General features: G+C 38.3%; 1 long non-coding RNA gene across 2 annotated transcripts in view; it reads right to left on the reverse strand.

Annotated features, from left to right (window-relative positions):
* The window catches only part of LOC123839294 (uncharacterized), a 93,191-nt gene that overhangs the window by 30,870 nt on the left and 36,329 nt on the right, over window positions 1-25,992 (reverse strand). For both annotated transcript variants that reach the window (XR_010410187.1, XR_006789601.3), the window contains exon 3: window positions 24,638-24,790. This is a non-coding gene — a long non-coding RNA (uncharacterized LOC123839294). The remainder of the gene's footprint in view (window positions 1-24,637; window positions 24,791-25,992) is intronic.

Below are 25,992 nucleotides of genomic sequence, written 5' to 3' on the forward strand. Positions count from 1 at the left end.
ACAATTACACGGATCCAGGAGCCACCTGTATCCTGAATGACCTGCATGTCCAGTCCCCACCAGGGCTGACTGATACCTTGTTCTTCTGTGAGGTTTTGGAACTTGATTTTTCTGGGTCTCCATGTGTCCTAGCTGTGTTTCTGAGATCCCTGTTTCCTTATTTGGGCAAGAAGACTTAAAATAGACTTCCTTAATCTGAGACAACCAGAGTTCTCTATTCTTTTTTTTTTTTGCCTAAGATATATTTTTTTAAGATTTTATTTATTTATTTGTCAGAGAGAGAGAGAGCACAAGCAGGGGGAACAAGAGGCAGAGGGAGAAGCAGGCTCCCAGATGAGCAAGGAGCCCAATGTGGGACTTGGTCCCAGGGCCCTGGGATCATGACCTGACCCGAAGGCAGACACTTAACCGACTGAGCCACCCAGGCATCCCCAGAGTTCTCTATTCTTTACAATTAAAAGCATCTAACAGAAAAAGCACAAAATATGGTATGAATTTTAGTTAGTAAATCATACAGAAATATTTTCATTCACAAAGTAAGTGATGCTAACTTAAACATGCTGCATTGGAAAAAATAGATTTTTGTTTAAAATAAAAATAATTTAGCTTGAAAAGTCTGTATGAAAAGCTGTGCAAGTGAAATATTGCTAAACAAAAATCCTCTAAAAAATCAGCAAAATGAATGAGGACTCTGGTCCTTTCATCAGACTTGTGCCCTGAGGGACTCCAACCTTTATGTGTGTTTTAAGGAAGACATATCAGGTGTTACATGATCACTGTGGCTTTGGTCGTAAACAGGGGGTGGCCATCAGTGCAAGCTGAATCAGTGAGGACATGTGCCTCAGCATGACCAATAAGTAGAAGGAGAACAAATGTGTGGGATATGATCGAGGAGGCCAGCAATGTGTTGTGGAAACCAGCAAGCAAACCAGAAAGCTTGAGAAATATTGCAAAATGTACAATATGATAGAGACCATGAGCCACTATCAGAAAATTTGTTTTACCTTTAGAATTTATCCTTTTGGGATTTCCTCCCCTTGAAGAGGGCAGAAAGGTACTTACTGAAAAATTTAAACATTTTAGTAAAGTTATAGTTGTGGATGATGTACAAAAACTGAATAGCTGGAGAAGATGTCTTAAATTTATTTTTTATTTTTTTAAAGATTTTATTTATTTATTTGAGAGAGAGAGAGAGAGATCACAAGCAGGGGGAGCGGAAGAGGGAGCAGCAGACTCCCGGCTGAGCAGGGAGCCCGATGCAGAACTCGAACCCAGGACCCTGGGATCATGACCTGAGCCAAAGGCAGACGCCCAACCCACTGAGCCACCCAGGTGCCCCCTTAAATTTACTTTTAAGTGTATATTTAGGATTGACGTGACACTATGCCTCCCTGTCCTGCAGAGACACCCCAACCAAACTGCCCAAGAAACTCAGGCTGCTCACTGGCAGATGTGGTCGAGAAGGCAAAGGGCTACAAAGAAGAAACACAGACAGACTGGAGCGAGAAAAAATATACATGGTTTGAGTGATAGAGTGGTTCCAAACCTTAACAATCCTTTAGAAATTAAACAGGTGGCAGCTTTCAGCTTCTCTTGGTTTGTTCAGGGTGCTTTGCTTAAATAGCAGGGGTCTGTGCTTAAAACATGTAGCTTTCTGCTCACAGCCAATCACATAGGTGCTGATCTTTTACACAGAGAAGTAACTGTTTTTGTTAGAGGTTATAATGTGCTGAAAATAGGAACAGCGAGGGTTTAGATAACATCACAAGGAACAAATCTGGAAGAAAGAGGTGTTCCGGTTATTTAGGCTAATTATGAAAGTCAGTACTTTTGGACATGCATTCCCATAAACCATCTCCTGGAGGTGCTGCTGTCTAGGAGGAACACAGGGCTGAGTAGAATGTCCAGAGTTTTGTTTATAGCAGAAAAGGATAAGAAGAAAGATGTTATATCATTCAGACCTTTAAAATTGGCCATTAACTTGAAAAACTGTATGTGATTGTAACGTTTTCTTCTTTGGTGTGCAAAGTGCTTACCTAGTTGATTTTAATTTCCTATTTAGTTACTTGGTAGGAGGATGGCCTATCAGTTATGTAACTAAGTAGGTGGGAGGAGAAGCAGTGATTGAAGTCATGCTGTGAATACAGTACATGACTATCTGTAAAAAATCCTAGAGCAGTGGTTCTCAAAGTGGGGTCCCCAGACAAGCAGTATCAGCACTCCCCTGGAAACCTGTTAGACCTGCAGACTCAGAGGCCCCACCAGACACCTACTGAATCAGAAGCTCTCAAGGTGGGGCCCAGCACTCTGCTGCATTTTTGACAAACCCTCCAGGTGAGTCTGATGCATAAAAAAGCTGGAGAACTTCCATGCCAGAGAGCAGTGTGAGCTGAGTCTGGTTGCTTCATTGAGATCTCCCCACACAGGAGCCACCGCAGCCTCAGGTGTTTCCATACTCCGGGCCCCCAACCATGGGCACTCCTTGTCTGTGTCAAGGTACTTACAGGCTTTATTCAGTTGCTCTGCTGCTGAGGTATAGAAAATTTAAGTATCAAACCTTTAATCTTAGCAGATCATCTGCTTTTACAATCAAGTGAACTAAAATAAAGAAAATTATTCAAATAATTTACATATTCAAGAGAGGAGCCTTGGAAAGACGCAGCACTAAATAAATCAGATTGTATGTAAGAAAGCATTGAAGAGCCGTCTATTTATTTAAAACAAAGTTCTTTTTGGAATGCCATAATGCTTATTATAAGCAATTAGCCAAATTGGATTAAACTGCATGAACTTTCACATTGGTCTTGACATTAGTGTCTGGAAAGGTGAATTTTAGCTCATAATGATGGCAATTTTTATAAATATTAGATTGCTACCTCACCTTGCTTAATCTCTTTGTCAGATACTGGAATCATTCAAAATTAATGTTCAAAGGGTCAGAGTTGGGCCCTAGGAAGAGCACATTCAGAAGCTCCTACCATCAGTACTAACTAGATCGGTGCAAGAGGCACCTTGACCCTGAGCCCTGTGCTATGCAGGGTTGTGCTTAGGCTCCCCTCCAGACTCAGGGCCTTCTTGGTGCCTGAGTCCTGGAATTACCTGCCCAACAGCCCTGAACTCACATCCAAGGCTGGGACAGGTCTCCTTCTTTGGGCTGCCTTCCTGGGGTCGGCCCAGCTCTAGTGGGTATACCCCTAGAGCCAAGGAGTGCCTCTCAGTCCCCTTTGTTGGGAAGAGGGCTCAAGCTTGATGTGTGGACTGTGGGGGTAGTCCACAATCATTGTGTAAGGAGAGAGCTGGGGGGTGGGAAGAAAACGGGCAGCCCTTTGATTAGGGGCCAATTCTCCCTGCTCTACGATGAGAAACTTGGAGGAATTCAATAATTCTAATATTAAAAACTGACCTCCTAAGGCACTATAAAGACAGAATATATACTTTGTTCAATAGCTTACTAGCTTGATTTATAATTCTAAATATTTAGATAAATAGTGTGTGGACTTCCATTAGCATTGTTGCTCCATACCCCTCAAATGTTAAAGGTGGGCTAGTCACCCACAGTGACTTGTGTCCACCCCATTATATGAAATTTGAACCTTCAATTAATATTACTGAGTTCTCTGAGTGCCATCTATGAACAATGGTTAATAGCAAACAGCATGGGAGGTTTATAGGTGAACTTGGAGAGCGGTCCTGGGGTAATGAGGAGGCATTCCAGCTCTTCTGTTCACAGTGAAAACCTGCTTTAAGTAAGACAAAGGGAGCAAACGATGGATAGGTGGGAAGAGAGGCCTTTAAAATGTACCAGAGGAATGCCTGGGTGGCTCAGTCGGTTAAGCGTCTGCCTTCAGCTCAGGTCATGATCCTGGGGTCCTGGGATTGAGCCCCACGTCGGGCTCCTTGCTCAGCGGGGAGCCTGCTTCTCCCTCTGCCTCTGCTGCTACCCCTGCTTGTGCTCGCTCTCTCACACAAATAAATAAAATCTTCAAAAAATAAAAATAAAAAATAAAATGTACCAGAAAAGCACTTCAAGGAATACAACACGGAGTTGCGCTGCTGGAATATAAGATCAGCCAGTGGCTTGGCATGGAGTGTCTAGGTACGAAAGGGGATAACATCACGATTAAGAGTTCAGGCTCAAAAAACACGCATATTTCTTCAATCTTGGACCTGATAGTTATTAGCTATGTGATTTGAGGGGAAAATGTATTAACTTCCTCTGTGCTATAGTTTCTCCACGTGTAAAATGGGAATAATAATAGTGCCTACCTTATAGAGTGGTTGTGAGAATGAAATGCAATGGAACAGATATAGTGTAGAGTGCCTGGCACATTGTAAGCATGCAGTCAATGACAGCTGCAACTCCTTTTCCTCCTCCTCCTCCTCCTCCTCCTCCTGGCACATTGTAAGCATGCAGTCAATGACAGCTGCAACTCCTTCTCCTCCTCCTCCTCCTTCTTCTGCTCTTCTTCTGCTCTTCTTTTTCTTCTTCTTTTCTCCTTCTCCTTCTTCATATTATTATTGTTATTATTACTCCCTAAGGAAATATTTGCCCATAGGGATCACAGGCAAACTTTCGAGTAAAAAGCAAACTCTTCAAAATGGATACATTCTTAGAAACAAACTCTTCAAAATGGATACATTCCTAGAAACATATAAATTACCAAAACTGGAAGGCATCCAAGTCAGCAAAGGAGTCAAACTCTCACTCTTCGCAGAAGACATGATACTGTACATAGAAAACCCAAAAGACTCTACCCCCAAATTGCTAGAACTGATACAGGAATTCAGCAAAGTGACAGGATATAAAATTAATGCAGAGAAGTCAGTTGCATTTCTATACACTAACAATGAGACAGAAGAAAGAGAAATCAAGGAATCAATCCCATTTACAATTGCACAAAAACCCAGAAGATACCTAGGAATAAACCTAACCAAAGAGGCAAAGGATCTGTACTCAGAAAACTATAGAACGCTTATGAAAGAAATTGAAGAGGACATAAAAAATGGAAAAACGTTCCATGCTCATGGATTGGAAGAACAAATACTGTTAAAATGTCTATATTGCCCAAAGCAATCTATACATTCAGTGCGATCCCTATCAAAATACCACCAGCATTTTTCATAGAGCTGGAACAAACAATCCTAACATTTGTATGGAACCAGAAAAGATCCCAAATAGCCAAGGAATGTTGAAAGAGAAAACCAAAGCTGGAAGCATCACATTTCCAGGCTTCAAGCTACAGTATTACAAAACTGTAATCGAGACAGTAATGATGTGACACAAAAACATACACATAGATCAATGGAACAGAATCGAGAACCCAGAAAGGACTCTCAACTCTATGGTCAACTAATCTTCGACAAAGCAGGAAAGAATGCCCAATGGAAAAAAGACAGTCTCTTCAACAAATGGTGTTGGGAAAATTGGACAGCCACACGCAGAAGAATGAAACTGGACCACTTTCTTACACCATACACAAAAATAGACTCAAAATGGATGAAAGACCTAAATGTGAGACAGGAATCCATCAAAATCCTAGAGAACATAGGCAGCAACCTCTGTGACCTTGGCCACAGCAACTTCCTGCTAGACATGACTCCAAAGGCAAGAGAACAAAGGCAAAAATGAACTATTGGGACTTCATCAGAATAAAAAGCTTTTGCACAGCAAAGGAAACAGTCAACAAAACTAAAAGGCAATCTACAGAATGGGAGAAGATATTTGCAAATGTCTTATCAGATAAAGGGCTAGAATCCAAAATCTATAACGAACTTATCAAACTCAGCACCCAAAAAACAAAAAACCCAGTCAAGAAATGGGCAGAAGACAGGAACAGACATTTCTCCAAAGAAGACATACAAATGGCCAACAGACACATGAAAAAATGTTCAACATCACTCGGCATCAAAACCACAAGGAGATACCACCTCACACCAGTCAGAATGACTAAAATAACAACTCAGAAAACGACAGATGTTGGCGAGGATGAGGAGAAAGGGGAACCCTCCTACACTGTTGGTGGGAATGCAAACTGGTGCAGCTGTGGGAATTCATAGTGCCTGGATAGACAAAATCTGACTTGTATATGCCTCCCTGGATGGGACTAATTGAAAAGCAAAGGAGGAGTGCCCAGAACGCTGGGCCTTCTTTGAAGTTTCTTGGCTGAAAGTGGCCAGATTCTTACTGCGGCTCAAGATTCTCATCTAGGGAGTAAATATTTAAATTCTGAAAAAAAAAACAGGCATCTGTGGTGGTCACGTACTTCACAAACTCCTTGCCTCCTTGCTCTTATCATGTACTGCCCCATATATTATTGTCCTGACAATTAAGGTTATGTTTTCTTCCTTGTTTTGCGCTTGTGCCTGGTGTATTGATATGACCCCAATAAAAATGGAGACAAATCTTGGCTCGAGGCCTTTCACCACTAGAGCGTCTGGTCCCCAGGCCTCTCCTTTCTCCTACTAAAGTGTCTGGAGTAATCTTTTCATTTGCCATCTCAGGGTTTGCTGGCCAAACCTGACAGTGCAGCCACTCTAGAAAACAGTATGGAGGTTCCTCAAAAAGTTAAAAATAGAACTATCCTATGACCCAGCAACTGCACTACTAGGTATTTATCCAAAGGATACAGTGATTCGAAGGGGCACATGCACCCCAATGTTTATAGCAGCAATGTCCACAATAGCCAAACTATGGAAAGAGCCCAGATGTCCATCGACAGATGAATGGATAAAGATGTGGTGTGTGTGTGTATATGTATAATGGAATATTACTCAGCCATCCAAAAGAATGAAATCTTGCCATTTGCAACAATGTGGATGGAACTAGGGGGTTTATTATGCTACATGAAATATGTTGGTCAGAGAAAAACAAATACCATATGATTTCATTCATATGTGGAATTTAAGAAACAAAACAGATCAACATAGGGGAAGGTAAGGAAAAATAAAATAAGATGAAAATTGAGAGGGAGGCAAACCATAAGAGATGCTGAACTCTAGGAAACAAACTGAGGGTTGCTGGAAGGGAGGTGGGTGGGGGATAGGATAATTGGGTGATGGACATTAAGGAGGGCAGTTGATTTAATGAGCACTGGGTGTTATATGCAACTGATGAATCACAAATTCTACCTTTGAAACTAATTAAAAAAAAAAAAAAAGCAGGCTCTTCAATGAATGAATTCAGCTCTGACCACAGGATAAACACATCCTGAACCTAAGAAGGAAAAGACTTTAGGTCACACAGCAAGGGAACATCATGTTCCAAAAGGAAAGAAGTCAAAATCTAGAATGTTTTTGGTTCATCTGGGAGGATTCACATGGGAATTTTAATAACTCTTCATCTTACTCCACATTGCTAATGGAATTTACTGTCAGTTAGTTTAATGCAATGTTAGCTTTAACCTCACAGAGCCCCAGGTTTGCATCCTAGCTTTACCATTTACTATCTGACCCTGAACGAGTTACTTAGCTTCCTTATGTTCTTGATTTTCTTATCTGCAAAATGGACACACTAATAATAAAACAACAGTCCTAATACTACTACGTAGTCTTGCTGTGAAGATTGCATGCAGTGGCATACTAAAGTCAGCTCATACTATTTTGGTCAACTGTTAAATTTTCAGGATTTTTCTAGGCCACTCGTTGAGCCTTTGGGGAGTTTGAAATTAGCCATGGTCAGAGTATTTCTGCCATGAAGATTTGCAATGCTTAAATCAGGCCCCTTTCCTCCCGGAGAGGCATAGCATTGATTACATGCAATAAATATTTAAAAGGCTTAGTGCTGTACACGTCACAAAATAAGGCCTAAATTAAATTAAATATTTTTAATTGTTTACTGAGCTCTTAATATGTCTAGACATCTATTTTAGACGCTGTATAATGTACTACTAGAAGAAGCTAGGCTGTGCACAGGTAAACTTGGCCAAAATACCCAGTATTATACTTTCCCTTCTAAATGTGTATCTTTAATAATGAAGCAAATAACACCTAATTTTAAAATACCAAATAAAATAGCGTAATTGGACAGTGTGTACTGCCTCAGCTGGATTATTATAATTTATTGTAGGCTTTGCCATGGATACCTAATAATATACACAGTTGATAAATTAAGACATCAGGAAAGAAGACTTCTTATATATGTCTGTCAGAGAGTGATTCTCATTGTACAAAAAGTTTAAATTAAATGACAACTTAATTCTCATATACACTACACTTGTGTTTTCTAAGCATTGTTTCTTCAATGAGAGGACACTAGAAGGCAAGAGAAAAAGGCAGTGGTGCTCGGTGTTGGAATGTGTGTATCTTTCTTTGCAAACAAGAATCCACTTTTTCCTCTCTAATTTGACAGCTTTATAAAAGTAGCTAGTCATATGTTTGGAACAATTGGGATGATACCCAAGAAAAATACAGCACTGGATTATGAGAATCTTTAGGTACATTCCAGGGAAACAAAACAAAACAAAACAAAACAAAACAAAACAAAACAAAACAAAACAAAACACCAGTCAACTGGGAGTAGTTGCTTTAGGTATGGTTTAGGCCAGAAGGATGAATTGTGTTTGCCTGCCGGTGATTTTTACCAATTATAACACAGTATATTTGCAGTGCTCCTCACACTTAAATAAGAACTTCCTGAAGAGCTCATTTAAATACTTGTTTTCCTAGGCCCCACCCCAGAGATTCTGCTTCCTTAGGTCTGAGAGGGGCCCAAGAACTTTTTTTTTTTTTTTAGTTTATTTGTTTATTTGAGAGAGACAGAGAGAGCCTGCGAGCTGGGGTAGGGGCAGAGGGAGAGGGAGAATCCTCAAGAAGACTCCCTGCTGAGTACAGAGCCAGACATGGGGCTCGATCCCAGGACCCTAAGATCATGACCTGAGCCAAAATCAAGAGTTCAGATGCTTAACTGACTGAGCCATCCAGGGGCCCCAAGAACTTTCATTTTTAACATGATCCCAGGTGATGCCAATGCTGCTGGTCTGTAGACCAAACTTTGAGTAGCACGGCTAGAGACCGATAAGAAATATACTCCCATAATCTATGGAATAGGACAGTGACTTCCAAACATGGTTAGCTTTAGAATCATCACTTAATGAATTTTTTTTTATGAAATCCAGGTAGAATCCCAACACGAGACCTGCTAAATCAGAATCTCAAGAGGTGGGCCCAAAGAATATGATGCATCTGAGAAACTGTGATGTTAAGGGGCTCCCATCTACTTATTCTTGGGAAGCCAATTTGTTGGTCAGGACAGATGAGATTTAGTGGCTACCACATTTTGAAGCACAGGCTGAAAAGAGACAGACTATAAAACTCAAGTAAGAAACTGCTCAAGATGGAGGCATGTCAAAAGGGCACAGAAGCCAATCAACGGCAAAAAGGAGGACTAATTTGAGCAATAAGATGAATGACAATATTTCATTATGACCCTTAGAAAAAAGTTAAATATCTCTGAGCCCAAACATACATAAATTATTAAATGAATAAATAAATAGAGATAGCTTTAAAGAAGAATCCCAATTAATAAATGTAAAAGAAATGAAGGAAATAGAAAATCATGTTTTCTAAGTTGTAGTGTTACATAAACACTAACAGTAACAATTGTTGCAAGCAAGTTTCTCTGATGGATGTTAAAATTGCTGGATAAAAATTTGATGAGAAACAAGATATTTGCATAGTCTCAAAGTATTTCTCCACAAGACATTTATTGGTTTCTAAGGAAATACAGTAAGTTTACAGTGGAGAAACCCAGCAGACACCTCCCTAACCACGTGTCAAGGTGAGTATCAATAGTAATAAGACATCATCACATGCCTCCTGACATGATGCACTGAAAAGGACACCACACTTCTCTAGTATTTGTGCCAAAAATGCTTTACTTCAATCTAATTGTAAGAAAATATCAGACAAACCCAAAATGAGGTCAGTTATAAAGTAACTGACCATAACCTTCAAAAGTTTCAAGATCATGAGGCACCTGGCTGGCTCAGTCGGTTGAGTGTCTGATTCTTGGTTTTGGCTCAGGTCATGATCTCAGGGTCGTGGGATAAAGCCCCGTGTCAGGCTCTGTGCTCGCCCAGTGTGGAGTCTGTTGGAGATTCTCTCTCTCTCCTTCTGTCCCTCTCCCCGCTCATGCACTCACTCTCTCTTTCAAAACAAATAAATAAATCTTAAAAAAAAAAAAAAAAAAAGCGTCAAGATCATAAAAGACCAAGATTGAGGAACTGTCACAGATTGGAGAAGACTAAGAAGAAATTTAAAAAACCACATGCAGTGTGGTATGCTGGACTGGATCCTGGACCAGAAAAAGGACATTATGAAGACTTACTAAAATTCAAGTAATAGTCTAAAGTTTAGTTCATAGTACTGTAACAATGTTAATCTCCTGGTTTTGATCATTGTACCATGGTTATATAAGATGTTAACATTAAGGTAAGGTTGGTTAAGGTATACACGGTAACTCTGCACTATTTTTGTAATTTTCAGTGTAAAATTATTTTGAAATAAAATTTTAAAATTTCAACGTGCTCTACCTTGTGAAAACCCACCGCCTAATCAACTCTACGGCTTGCCTCGCCAATCTATGGATAAACTACAGGAATAGTTTCACTTGGGAGGTGGTCTAATAATGAGTAGAGAAGGCTTTACAGACAAGAGTCCAGTGGCCTTCCGGAGATGGGGGTTTTGTCACTACACTCAGTTAGCCCCTCCCCATGAGATGCTACACCACAGACTAAACAAGTGTGGGAGCCCCCACAGGCTCCTGTCAGAATTTCCTGGACTTTGGACCATATGTGGAACTTCTGTAGCCCCTGACCCACATTTTGGGGCACAGCTGCCAGCCCCCTCCCCCACCATGGTAGCATGAGCCACCAGATTGCCACAGCTTAGGGCCCCCTGCTTTAAGGAGATAATCTGCCCCCAGTAGCAGCTTTCATATTCTATTTCTTTAGACAGCATTTTATTAAATGCAAAGCTCCTTGGGCAGCAGTGTTCACATTTTCCCCATGTCGATATTTTGTCACACATCCAATCATTCAAAACCAAGCTGATTCACTTCTAGTAGTTTCATTTTGGTTGCTCTTTGCTATTCCAACTAATAGGAAGAGCTCATTTCACTCCATTATATTTCTCATTTGCACAGCGGATCTTATATTTTGTTTTACTTAACTTGGTCTTCATGTATGAAGAAGGTGAAAAGAGCTCATCTGTGTTTTCCAAGGTAGAGGATCATTTCCTGGTCTTTCTGGGAAGTGGCATAATGTGGAAATTAGTGGAGGTTGTGGAGATAGATTGGGTTTGATTTCTGGTGTGACATTTACTGATAGTCTGACCTTCCACAGGTCTCTTCATGTTTCTGAGTCTAAATCTCCTCAAAGACAAAAAAGGACAATACATGTAAACTTTTCAAATTATTATGAGAATTACATGAAATAATGTATGTGTAGAATTAAAACTTAGTCTCTCATTTACTAGATATCATAAAAACAATCTAAGCATCTTTTTGGCCCAGATTTAGGGAATAAAGGAAACATCTAAAGATAAGGAATCTCGCAGAGTGAAAGCTATCTCTGGACCTGTTGTATTTTATTTGTACAAACGATCTGCTGTCAGTGACCTTACTTTGAGCCAAAAAGGAAACAAACAAAACTAAGAGCCAGGTTTCAGTAAGACTAAATTTAATTATCCTTTGTTTTATATTCCAAATGACTAGTTTCCTTTTGTTGTTAATTTGCTTTACTAAGACTATCTTTAGATTTCTGTTGGGGAACCTTTAACCTCTAACTTGAGAGAATTGCTGAAAATCACTAAATACATCTTTGGTAGGAAATAGTGGAGTTCCTGAGATTTATGTCTGATTCTTCCCTTGGGTTGTGAATTTCATCACAAAATTCAAATTAGGGGATGGGTTTTGTTTGTACATTTTTGTTTGTTTGTACTCCATATATGTTGAAAAGCTATGAGTGGAAGGAAAAAGCACTCAATCTGTTTTCCTTCCAGCAGCTATAGTGTTTGGAGTAAAGAAGGAAGTCTATCTTGTTTCTGACACAAATTCAATATGAAGTGTGGTTTCTTTATCATACCCAAGCACTTTAAATATGGTAAGTATTCAATAAATGAATAGTTTTCTTTCTCTGTACCCTTATAGTTTGTGCCTAAACATCACCTTGCTTTTATTAGAAACTTTGTTGTCCACATTAAATTCACTCCAGTTTGTTTCCATCCTTCTCTCTTCGGGGCTTGACATTGTCCTTAGGTACAATTAGGCAGCTTTATTTTAGAACAGTGGATTTCAGATTTCTAAGTGTTTTTTTAAACCAAAACACTTTCTTTTATGTTATGATACCATACAGTACATCATTAGTTTTTGATGTAGTGTTCCATGATTCATTGGTTTCGTACAACACCCAGTGCTCCATGCAGTACGTGCCCTCCTTAATACCCATCACCGGACTAACCCATACCCTCACCCCCCTCCCCTCTAAAACCCTCAGTTTGTTTCTCAGAGTCCATAGTCTCTCATGGCTTGTACCCCCCTCTGATTTACCCCCCTTCATTTTTCCCTTCCTTCTCCTAATGTCCTCCATGCTATTCCTTATGTTCCACAAATAAGTGAAACCATATGATAATTTACTTTCTCTGCTTGACTTATTTCACTTTAAACTAAAACACTTTATTGAGCCTCCATATGATAGTGGTAGAATCACATATTAAGAAAATACCTAACAAGCCCTTCCTCTAGCCTTGCCTGACTACTTAATCAATCCCTTTGGAGTAAGTTATTGAAGGCTCTTTGTTAAACAGCAACCCTTTTTCAGGGAAGTGGGTATTTTCAAACTATAATCAATCATAAACCCTGTAGTAGAATTAGCCAGCTAGTTTGTTGAGTCTAACAACTTGAGTTTCCATCCAGCAGGAATATGAAGGAATGAGATACAGGGATGTGGACGTTTTGATCCTGCATGCAAGTTCTGCTTATTGCGGAGTCTGGTAATCACTCTGGGCAACTAGAGAAAATAATGAACCTGGGGTGTGAGGGCAGAGGTTCTATGGGCTTGAGAGAGGCCAGAATTGCTTAGTAGTGCTTTAACAGATTGATAGGAATTAATAGGAGTGATTTTTGATTGATGTGTCAATGTACTCATCTAATTGAGCTCATAACAGTTGAATAGATGGCCATACAGGCTGGTGATAGGTTAGGGCCAAAATGGATGGATGTTTTTATTTATTTATTTTTAAAGATTTTATTTATTTGAGGGGGGAGGGGAGAAAGAGCAAGCTTGTGCAGGGGGGAGGAGTAGATGGAGAGAATCTCAAGTAGACTCTGTGCTGATCCTGGAGCCCCATGCCGGCCTCCATCTCACAACCTTGAGATCATAACCTGAGCCGAAATCAAGAGTCAGACACTTAACTGAGTAAGCCACCCAGGTGCCGCTGGATGGATGTTTTTAGAGACTAAAGTAATAGATCATTAAAGAAAGGTGATGACGATGGGTTGGTGAGAGTGGGAGTTGGTGCAGAAAGAGAATAGGTATACTTTTTTTCAGAGTGGAGAATTAATTCCTTAAGTCAGGGTGTAGTTTAATTAAAATATAATTAAGTAAAAAAAAAACACCAACAAGAAACACAGTCTTGTGCTTATAAGGTCTAGGTTTGACCCTGGCTCTACTGTTAATTTGTCATGTTTCTAAGGGCAAGCAAAGTGCTTTTACTTTTACGTAAGTTATTTTCAACTCTAGAATAGAAACTGTAATGCCTGCCCCACTTCCCTCATAGGGTTTCTGTAAGTCACAATGAAATAATGTGAAAGTGCTTTATAAAATGCCATAAAGCTTCACAATTCTATAGATTTTGATAATTTCTGTACTTATTCCTAAGTGAGTCTTTTTTTCTTTAAAAGCGAAAGCTAAATAAACAAAACCAACATCAATGCAATATAGCATTATCCCTGCAAAGAAAAAGCTTCTTATATGGTTCTTAAAAAAAAAAGGATGGGCAATATACCATTAATACCCATTTTTTTTTTTTAAAGATTTTATTTATTTGACAGACAGAGACACAGCGAGAGAGGGAACACAAGCAGGGGGAGTGGGAGAGGGAGAAGCAGGCTTCCTGCCGAGCAGGGAGCCCTATGCGGGGCTCGATCCCAGGACCTTGGGATCATGACCTGAGCCAAAGGCAGACGCTTAACGACTGAGCCACCCAGGCGCCCCAATACCCATTTTATGCAGGTTTTTGCTTGATTCTATATTTATAGAAATGAATCTAGTATTGATCATGCTAGTTATACATACTTAAATGGTTTATAACTGGAAGGGTGTTTTGTAACTCAAGTAATGGGAAAAAAGCTTTCTGTATTGAGAAGATTATAAACCAAGAGTTCTGCTATTACTAAGGTAGCAATTTTAAACTTTCTTCAAAGTTCTGCTGGAAATACAAATTACATTAGCCTGACTGGTTGCCAATCAAGGAAACAGTCTTCACCAGGGTTGGTTGACATCTGCCTGCAGCCTGCAGAGCAACCATCCAATGAAGCCACAATTTCCTATGAGGGGAGAGTATGAAGAGAAACTAAAATAATTATTAAAGCACCATTTTAGATACACTAATACCCATGTTTTTGTCTGTAGCTAAGCAGCTAGAGTAAGCTACTTGAGTTCAATTAAATTGTGAAGATGTATACAGTTTATTTAGTTGGAGAAAAATAATCACAGAATTTAATCACAAGGTTTATGACTCAGATAATTACTGTTCCGTTGTTCTAGGAAGTACAGATATAAGTGGCATATCTGGGAACTAATAAGGATATGACCTTGAAGTTTTCTTTGGGTCTCTTAAATTTATTTATTGCCCAAAAGTGGAGAGACCAATAGCTCAGGGTGTTGGGATTTTGCTAATTGCTCTAGTGGTATTTTGCTTGCAGTTATTATTGATGTTTAGGACACTAACAACTGTCTAGATTTCAATCACGCTTGCCATGATTCATCTTTGGGAAGTAATTCAATAGGACACTGCAAATCCAAAAGGCAGAATCATTGAGGGATACAAACTATATGAGACTCTTGACTTCGGGAAACAAACTGAGGGTTGTGGAAAGGGAGGTGGGGGGGGATAGGGTAACTGGGTGATGGGCATTAAAGAGGGCATGTGATATGATGAGCACTGGGTGTTATATTCAACTAATGAATCACTGAACATTAAAAAAAAAAAAGGCAGAAGTGGAGAAAATTCTTCCTGGAATGTCCCTTGAACTTCCCAGAGTCAGTTATTTTGAATAGGCTCCTGATCTCTGACCACAAGTGAGATGCTTTTTACCTAAAGTTTTCTATTTAGATATTCTCAAGAGCAGCTGCCTTGACTTTTACTCTGGTCAAAGCATGATTTTATTGGATAACACAATGCATTGGGAAACAAAAAGCCTAGAGTCAATTCCTAGTTTCACCACTGGTTAACTGGGCTGTCATTGGCTGCATTTAATATTTTGTTGAAAGTCTCGGGCGCCTGGGTGGCTCAGTCGTTAAGCGTCTGCCTTCAGCTCAGGTCATGATCCCAGAGTCCTGGGATCGAGTCCCACATCGGGCTCCCTGCTCGGTGGAAAGCCTGCTTCTCCCTCTCCCACTCCCTCTGCTTGTGTTCCTGCTCTCGCGGTCTCTCTCTGTCAAATAAATAAAATCTTTAAAAAAAAAAAAAAAGAAAGTCTCTATAGCATTCATTAAACCTTATTTATTGAGGGCTCACAAGGCAGACAGCCCATTACCAGAAACTTTATTAGTATCTTTTGCTATGTAGATTTTAGTATATACACTTAGTAGAGAGAACTACAGAATATAAAGTTACCTGTGAATGAGCTTATATCTACTAATAAAAGGAAATGAGGTAACTGCAAAAATGTATATAAATGTATATAATGTACGTAATGTATATAATAACCATGTTTTCTGTATTTGAATCTTTACATCTGGGGCCTTGCTGACCCTGAAGATAGCAAATAACTCTCCTTTCATGTGCAACCATCTAATAGAGAGCCCTTACCTCCAGCCCTTTTCAGGCTCTCACACTTCAGGCCACTATTTCCATAATCACTCTTGCCCTAATCACGCCAGGGCCAGCCCTCAGACAACTTGGGACAGTCTCTATGCCCCAGAGCCTGCTGAAATTATTCAAACTAGCCAATCTTAAACTGGCTTACCCTGGTCTCTTCCATTCCTTCCCACAGAAACCACAATAAAGGTCCCTGCCCGTAGTTTCCCCTGCTTCCTCTACCTCCTGACCAACCTTGGTACTTCCTCATGTGGCCCTACATGCTGTGCTGGGCCTCCTGTGTTTATGTGGGTATAAAACATGACAGTCATTTCTGTGTCTGTATGTCTTACCATACCCGATTAAAACAAATCCTGGGTATACTTTTATAACAATATATTATTCAAAAATGGAGAAAGCAAGCATAAAATATTTAGATAGCTCAAGATTATGGAGCCCATTTGAAAACTAATTGTTCCCTACCTCAAAGCTTATTGATTCAATCCTTCACTCAAAAATAATGATTGGGCACTCCCTATGTATAAGGAATTGTTTTAGGGAATATAAATCCACCTTGTCATAACAAACAAAGGAGACAAACTATTATATATCTCAAGCATTTTTCTAATTTATATTCAATTTCGATTTGACATTTTCTCTGGGTTTTCCTATTTGAAGCCCTCTCTACCTGCTCTTTCTTTCTGCTCCCCTACCTCCTGTTTTCTCAAATCAGCACTTCCCTGCTTATCTTCCTCCTCCTCTTAGCAGATGTGTATCACACCGTGGTGCACCTGGCATGCTCATGCCCCACTCACACACCCCTTATTGGTACATTACAACCCACCTGATGCCTGGCTAAGCAAATTGTATTTCAGATCATGAACTATGAAGAAATAAGTTAATAAGAGTCTAACCATTTCTATCGAGGTACAGACTTTCCTGCAAAACCCATCAAGTAGATTTCTGCTTGTATCTCTTTGACTAAATTGTCACGTGGCCACAGGAGCCTAAAATTGAATAAGACACACAAGTACCCAACAATACAATTATGTATTTACTTCCTTTACTACAAATCAAGTTTTTGGTAGCAGGTAAGAATGAGAGAAAAATGGAAACTGGTAGGCAACTCTGTGTCTGCCATACTTTTCAATAAAAATGAAGTTGATGGACCTCTTGGTAGGTTCAGACAATGGTGGCAGCATCACTACCTGCCCCCTCATATATCCTCCTCAAATAGTACAAACAGCAGAAAGAAAAAGTAAATTTATATGCAAATCATATTTCAGCACAACCTGGAGATAGAGAATGTCCAAACTTCAAATTAACTATGAATAAAAAAAGAATAACCAAATCCCAGAATGCAGCTTCTCACACTCCCACCCCAACCTTGCTGCCACGAGGCTCTTGGGTGAGCAAAAGCAGACCCAGAACTGCAGGCAAGGCAAAATAGGGAAGCTAGTGAAGAATCCTAAGTTTGAAATTATTCTACCACCAAAAAGACTAAGTCCACTCTAAGCCTGTAAATACTAAAAAAGCATCCAGGAATGAGCATGGGTGTAAAAAAACTTCTTCCTTCATGACAGTCATTTCTGCATCTGTGTGTCTTGCCATACCTAATTAAAACAAATGCCTGGTGACCTTCTGTAACAATACATTATTCAAAAATAGAGAAATTAAGGAAGGAAACTTGAAGTATGGTGATTTAAAGGGACAGGCAGGATTTAATATGGCACTCTTTGAATCTCATAGCTCTGGGTGGGAAAAAAGAAATATGAAAAAGGAAAGGAAAAAATACCCTTTGGGTAGTAGAAGAGGGAAGAGGAAAAAAAGAAAAGGGGAAAATAAGAAAAAAGGGAAATCTTATGTTTCCATAAGATAAAGGAGAAATATAAAAAAAGCAAAGGACTCATGGCCCTCCTTACCACTTAAAAACACACCCCCAAAAAACTGCCAAAGTACCTGAGTTTTGCTATACCAGTATGAAATGATGCCATTAGGGGCATCTGGATGGCTCAGTCAGTTAAGTGTCTGCCTTCAGCTCAGGTCATGATCCCAGGGTCCTGGAATCAAGCTTTGCATTGGGCTCCTTGCTCAGCAGGAAGTCTGCTTCTCCCTCTGCCTCTGCTGCTCCCCCTGCTTGTTCTCTCTCACTCTTTCTCTCTGTCAAATAAATAAATAAAATCCTTAAAAAAAAAAAGAAAGAAAATAAATGATGCCATTAAACCAAGAATCTCAAAGCACTTCAATACCATAAATACGAACAAATGTAAAGTCAAGTCCACATAGAGATACAGTGAAAACAAACGAAATGAAATTTCATGCCTATCAACTGAGGCAAATTCTCCTCTGATAAGACAACCAAGAATAAGAAGGAAACTATAAAGAAGAAAACTGTAAAGAAAACTGTAAGTTCACATCAAGCAGAATTGAGTACTTTCATACAAGCATTTGGAAATACGAGAAACTGTTTTAAATAGTGCTGGGAAAATAGGACAGCCACATGCAGAAGAATGAAACTCAACCATTCTCTAACACCATACACAAAGATAAACTCAAAATGGATGAAAGACCTCAATGTGAGACAGGAATCCATCAAAATCCTAGAGGAGAACATAGGCAATAACCTCTTTGACATCAGCCGCAGCAACTTCTTTCAAGATACATCTCCAAAAGCTAGTGAAACAAAAGCAAAAATGAACTTTTGGGACTTCATCAAGATAAAAAGTTTCTGCACAGCAAAGGAAACAGTCAACAAAACAAAGAGGCAATCCACAGAATGGGAGAAGATATTTGCAAATGACACTACAGATAAAGGGCTGGTATCCAAGATCTATAAAGAACTTCTCAAACTCAACACGCACAAAACAAATAATCAAGTTAAAAAGTGGGCAGAAGATATGAACAGACACCTCTCTGAAGGAGACATACAAATGGCTAACAGACACATGAAAAAATGTTCATCATCGTTAGCCATCAGGGATATTAAAATCAAAACCACATTGAGATACCACCTCACACCAGTTAGAATGGCAAAAATTGATAGGGCAAGAAACAACAAATGTTGGAGAGGTTGTGGAGAAAGGGGAACCCTCTTACACTGTTGATGGGAATGCAAGTTGGTACAGCCACTTTGGAAAACAGTGTGGAGGTGCCTCAAAATATTAAAAATAGAGCTACCCTATGACCCAGCAATTGCACTACTGGGTATTTACCCCAAAGACACAGATGTAGTGAAAAGAAGGGCCATATGCACCCCAATGTTCATAGCAGCAATGTCCACAATAACCAAACTGTGGAAAGAGCTGAGATGCCCTTCAACAGATGAATGGATAAAAAAGATGTGGTCCATATATACAATGGGATATTACTCAGCCATCAGGAATGATGAATACCCAACTTTTACATCAACATGGATGGGACTGGAGATTATGCTAAGTGAAATAAGTCAAGCAGAGAAAGTCAATTATCATACGGTTTCACTTATTTGTGGAACATAAGGAATAGCATGGAGGACATTAAGAGAAGGAAGGGAAACATGAATGGGGGAAATCGGAGGGAGAGATGAACCATGAGAGACTATGGACTCTGAGAAACAAACTAGGAGAAGGAAGGGAAACATGAATGGGGGGAAATTGGAGGGAGAGATGAACCATGAGAGACTATGGACTCTGAGAAACAAACAGGGTTTTAGAGGGAAGGGGGGGAATGGGTTAGTCCGGTGATGGGTATTAAGGAGGGCATGTAATGCATGGAGCACTGGGTGTTATATAAAAACAATGAATCATGGATCACCACATCAAAAACTAATGATGTATTGTATGGTGACTAACATAACATAATAAAATTAAATTAAAATAAATAAATAAATAATAAATTAGAAGTACAAAAACTAAAAATAAAATGGGCAAAATCAGAATAAATGAAAAGGGTTGATTGCATTTAGGAAAACAATGGAAGAAAAAGACAAAATTATCTCAAAAATAAAGAATAAATTGCAAGTTGCCCAAGAGAGAATAGACTCAAACAATTTAATAAGGGGTATTGAAAGAGGGCGAGGAAACCCTGGAGAAAATGAAAATGGCCTAAATAAAGCAGTAAAAAGGACCAGTGGGAAAGCAGCAGACTTGTAAGACAGGCAAAAAGGGAATAATTTTCGTGTTAACAGAGACCCTGAAGAAAAAAACAATAAAGCAGAGCTAATATTTAATTTTTTGAGAGAGAGTGAGAGAGAGCACATGAGCAAGGGAATGGGGGGATGGGACAGAGGAAGAGAAAGAGAGAGAGAGAGTATCCCAAGCAGACTCCCTGCTGAGCATGGAGCCCAACATGAGGCTCATTCTCATGACCCTGAGATCATGACCTAAGCTGAAATCAAGAGTTGGACGCTTAACTGACTGAGCCACCCAAGTGCCCCAACAGAGCTAGTATTTTAAACTATAATTCAAGATCACTTTATAGAATGAAAAAAGACTTACATCTATACATTCAGAGAGTTCAGTGGGTACCAGGAAAAATTAATCCAGAATGATTAAACTCTTAAGACATATTCTAGTAAAACTCAATAGATTTCAAAGACAAGTATAAACCATCAAGGTCTCCAGGCAGAAATATCAAATAACTTACGGAGACAAAAGAATTAGACCAACATCAGACATTTCAAAACCAACATAAAAAGCTAGGCAACAATAAAACAACATTTTTTAAAAGCTTAGTGAAAGGAATTGTGAAGCAAGTATTTTATATCCAGCTAAGGTCTCCTTCAAATATCAAGCATATAGAAAAATCAATTTAAGGAATTTAGGGAATTATGTGCCCTTTTTTTTTTTAGCCTTTTTTGAGGCATTTACTAGAGGATAAATTTCATAAAAATCAAATCATGACTAGAAAAATTTCAGCCCAAGGACTGATGGTGAACATTTAAAAATATATAAATGCCCTGTAAGACTCAAACAGTGGGAGTGAGGGTAGACAAAAAATATGCAAATGTTACCTGTTGTCACAAAATAGAAAGACTGTTTCAAAACGAAAAAGTTATAAAGTAAAATTCATGATCGCTTTATAACTGACAGTGAAAATGAATATATCTTTATGACAGGCTGGCAATAGTAATATTTCAGAATGTAATGCTGTATGGATCTGGAAACAAAAAACCAGAAATAGAGAAACATGGGCAATATGACCAATATGGAACTGCTCTAAAGATGAATCTTTTTTTTAAAGATTTTATTTATCCATTTGACAGAAAGAGAGAGAGAGAGAGCACACAAGCAGGGGGAGCAGCAGGCTCCTGCTGGCAGGGAGCCAGATGTGGGGCTCCATCCCAGGACCCTGGGATCATGACCTGGACTGAAGGCAGACGCTTAACCGAATCTAATAACAATGACCCAAAATGGAATAGAGGCCATAGGAGTTGGTCCTGAATGCAATCTCCTAGAGTGACATTAGCCACATGGTGCATGAGTCAGATTTATCTGCTACATGTCAGCCATTGGAACCTCATCAGAGCTGGCCCCAGGGCAATGCTGGTCATCCTAAGTACAGTGTATATCTCCTTTTCTCCACCACCTGTTTCAACCTACCCACCTACTCATCCTGTCCCCCTGACACCATATTTCTCCAGGACACTTCACCTTCAGATATAGATCAAGAACATAGCCTAAAGAAATAGCCAAAAAGCAGTATGGTGCTTGAGAGGTTGGTACCACATTTTTACTTTGTCTTTATTTTCTAGGTGTATGTATGAACCCTAAGGTGTGTGTGTATGTTTTTTGTTTGTTTGTTTTTGTTTGTTTGAATGTGCTGAATACACTTCCATTGGCCTTATTTCCTAGGTGAGTCATAGATTGTGGGCAACCACTATAACTATTCCAGCAATGACTCCAAGCACCATCAGCAAAACTTTCAGGTTTTATTTTTAGAAAAAAAAAAATCACCGTTCTTAAATATGGAGAATGGCAATTTTGCAATTTTGCATCGATATGGTCTATTTGTTAATATCATGTACTATGTTATTAGCCACTTGTAACTTATGGGCAACCTATTATTTATTTTTCCATTTTTAGATGCAAATAATTTTTAAGTATCCTCATATTTTCACTCCTGCCTGTATTCCAAAACTATTGGCACAAACTAGATTTTTCTAATTTTCATGGTTCAAACTCACTGGGCAGAGTTTCCTTCAGTTTCTGTCATCAAGCAAAGTATAAAAAGCAAAAAGTATCATAAGGCCACAGGATTCTTCACATTCACCCTGAGGAATCATTCAGTTCGGTCCTTTGAGCTTTGCACTATTATTTTTCTAGATCAACTGCTTTAGAGCCTAAAGATAGATTTTTTTAAAAAAATTAATTTGTAAATCTTACATGAATTTTAAATACAAATTGCCATGACCTAAAATTTTCATGTTGATGGGCAAAAAAACTATACTCAATACAGTATAATCGAAGACCAGTATAATCTAGGATTGCTTAAAGAGAACATTCTATAATATGGACTACCTGCAAAATTAATGGCAATTGTGATTTAGAATTCCAAATTTCCCTCTCCCCACTTCAATGTAATGGTTCAATATAGATACACTACTCTCCCTTGAGACATTGATTTTTAGATGTTGTACATGATATCTGCACATTTCAGTGATTGAAGTACCTTAAGTTTTTTGGTTTCTCATGAGATAGGGAGATATGGAAAACAGTTTGGGTTTTCTCACTTTGTAGCATTTCATCACTGTTACCAACTTCTTTAATGCCCAAATGACTCCTGTGTGAGGAAAGGAATGCTCACCATTTATACTTTGTCTAAAGTCTAATTTATAAACCTTTAGACAATTAATACAGCTCCAAATATTCACACATTACTAAAATAACTTATAAATTAAAATTTCATATGTTTAACAAACTAAATTTCTGTATGTAAATATTGATGCTAAACTTAACATTTTTTCTTTCAACTGAAGCTACAAGTCTAATATATTAGATTTTCTTAAATGTTCTAAACACATTGAGAAACAGAAAAACAAAAATAATATTATAATAATTACAACACTGATCAGTACACTTTGTTAGAAAAGTGTACATTATATGTAGATTTATTTCTTAATTGTCTTTATTTATATTTTTATTCTTTTTTAGGTTTACTTCTCAAAATCTCTAGCATTATGAAAGAGGTTAATAATCTATGGTTCAGGGCTTGAGATAAAAGACAAGTGTGCATGCCAAGGTGATTACCTGAGTCCATCATCCAATTGCATAAGCTTTTTTAAATAGTTAGACTTTATCCATTGCCTCAGGAGCTACATTGTTGAAATTACTGACTTTGATTCATCAGGTATGTTTGAAATTTTTTATGATCTAATCTTTTCCCCCAAGTGGCTCATCTTCATAGTACAGGTGATGAAAAATTACTTTCCTGCTCTGTTTGGGTGTCTTTTAAAAAAGACAGCTTAATATGTCCTTTTTGCATTTGTTATTCTGAGTATCTTTTCTTTCTTTTTTTCTCTTTCTTTATCATACAACATGGGAGAAGTCTATTTTGCAACTACTCATTTTGAGTCATTCAGATCTTCCTCAATTAAATCAGTTGCCTTTGGGTAACTTTGTTTTCTTTCTCACCAACCGTTGAGACACTGAAGATTTTTTCATCTTTATATACAAATATTAGAAATAATTATAATATAACTATAAATAATTGACATTGGAATGATATAAATATATAGTAGATAAATAATTGCAATGATAAAGTTCCTGCTCTTTAGGAATTTTCAAACTAAAATAGCTAAAATAGATTGGAATATATCTACAAGACAATGCCTTTGATTTTTTCAGACTCTTAATATTTTAGGCCCCAGGTGCTTTCCTCAGAGAATAATAATACTTGTTCCAACTATTTTGAGGGTTATCATAAAAATAACTTGAATTCATGGCTGTAAGATCCTTTCGTAGATTACTGTCTACATTATTATATTTGATATAAAGGCTATTCTTTTTTTTTTAAAGATTTTATTTATTTATTTATTTGAGAGAAAGAGAGAGAGAGAAACAGCATGAGAGGGGAGAGGGTCTGAGGGAGAAGCAGGCTCCCCGCTGAGCCGGGAGCCCGATGTGGGACTCGATCCCAGGACTCCGGGATCATGACCCGAGCCGAAAGCAGTTGCTTAACCAACTGAGCCACCCAGGCGCCCTAAAGGCTATTCTTGATACAGTGCATACTGATAATGTAATTAAACCACACATCTGGACACAATGAGTAGTAAGGGGATATGTACATCCCTCTGTGAATGTCTGTGGTGAAACATGACTACAGAAGGAAAAGAGAAGAGTCATAGAAGAAAATTCTATTGTCACCCTCAGGCTATCCCCAGAAAGGATATAAGGAAAGTGAAGACAAGTAATAAGTAACATAGTAAAAACTTAAATACATTTAAGAGGAGGAAAAGAAAGTTAAATGTGAACTTTAAGAAATATGGATTCTCAATGAATGATTATTCCATGAATGGACAAATTTGGATAGGGTAGCAGAAGGTCAATAGCTTTTTTTCGTTTACCATTTCCATAGAAAACCTTAGGAATAGGATAACCACAATGAGTTGGTTGAGGTAGGAGTATTGATAAAAAGAGCTTACCTGTTTTTGATAGAGATGAAAATTATTCTTGGAATGCAAGTAGGTCTGCAGAGAGGAAGGCTAATGTGGCTCCTTCCCAAAGTACTGATTTTATATTCTTTATCTCTGAACCAGTTGAGATTTTCATTTCAGACATTCATCTCCCTTTTCAAGCTGTTTAAAGTTTAAAATTAGCATCATTACATCAGAACAAAATCTTTTGCTAAGTCATAGCTCAACTTCATATATTCAGTGGATTTTTTTTAAATCCATGAATCACCAAATAGTGTTGATAGATGACATACCTTCTTTCCTACACTCCTTGCCAAGTAAATTTGTTTTTGGTTTAGATGTTTGTTCTTGTCACAGTCTAAATTTCAAGCATATTTCCACAACTACTAAGGATTTATGTTTTTAGATCATGATAAAAAAGAAAGATGGATCTTCCTATATTTTTTTTTTGTTCCAATGTGTTAAATTGTGCCATTTTTGGAGAGTGTAGCAAGTAGCGTATATGCTTTCTCGGGAAGAAACAAAAAATTCAGAGATTTTATTAATTAGGGTACCGGTATGCTATGCTTCTTTCTTCATGTATTTCACTTCCTGAAGTCATTCCTCCAGTAGCTGGCTAGAGTATATTTGTTGATTCCTTGAATGTATTTATTCTGCCTTTACACTTTGGTTGTTTGGCTGGGTTTTTAATTCAGAGGAAAAAAAATATTTTTTTTAGAATTTGAAGAGAAGTCCCAGGATGACAGGTCCAGAGAGCAAACTGGTCTGGTTTGGAGCAGAAAGATAGAGAGGGCCCTAGAAACAATGATGCCAAGGGAAATACCATCTGAAGTGTTCGAGAATTTGGAATAATTGTTGCTTATGCATTTCACAGCTTTGTTAAAGCATCTGGGAAAAAATAAAGGTGCACAAAAATTAAATTTTAAAAAGAGGCAATTATTAACTCCAGAAAAAAACAAAAAGTTATACAAGAAAGAAAACATCACAATGAAGTACTTGGGTTACATTGAATAATACTTAGCCAAAATAGGATAAGTATTGATTATAGAATTCTACCCAAAATTATATAGCTCAATTGGGAGGATGAATTCAAGGGAAAGTGGAGGGTATAAGAGGGCTCAACTACCATAACGGAAATTTATAGATCCCTAATCCTGTGTTTTTAGCAATAAATCACGATGATTCATAGCAAGTATAGCAGTCATTATTTATCACATCAAGACACTTTTGAGAGTGAAGGAGATCATTGGTAATAATTATGCCAAGACAACAGGCATAAACTGGAACTGATAAGCAAACTTGGTATATGTCACCCTAATTATAAGCATATTACTTTAAATATAGAGGTAAATGTCAATGAGACA

This window comes from Mirounga angustirostris, unplaced genomic scaffold (genome assembly GCF_029215605.1).
Source record: "Mirounga angustirostris isolate CCGP_5_RB_7025 unplaced genomic scaffold, mMirAng1.0.hap1 SCAF_3, whole genome shotgun sequence".
Taxonomy (NCBI): domain Eukaryota; kingdom Metazoa; phylum Chordata; class Mammalia; order Carnivora; family Phocidae; genus Mirounga; species Mirounga angustirostris.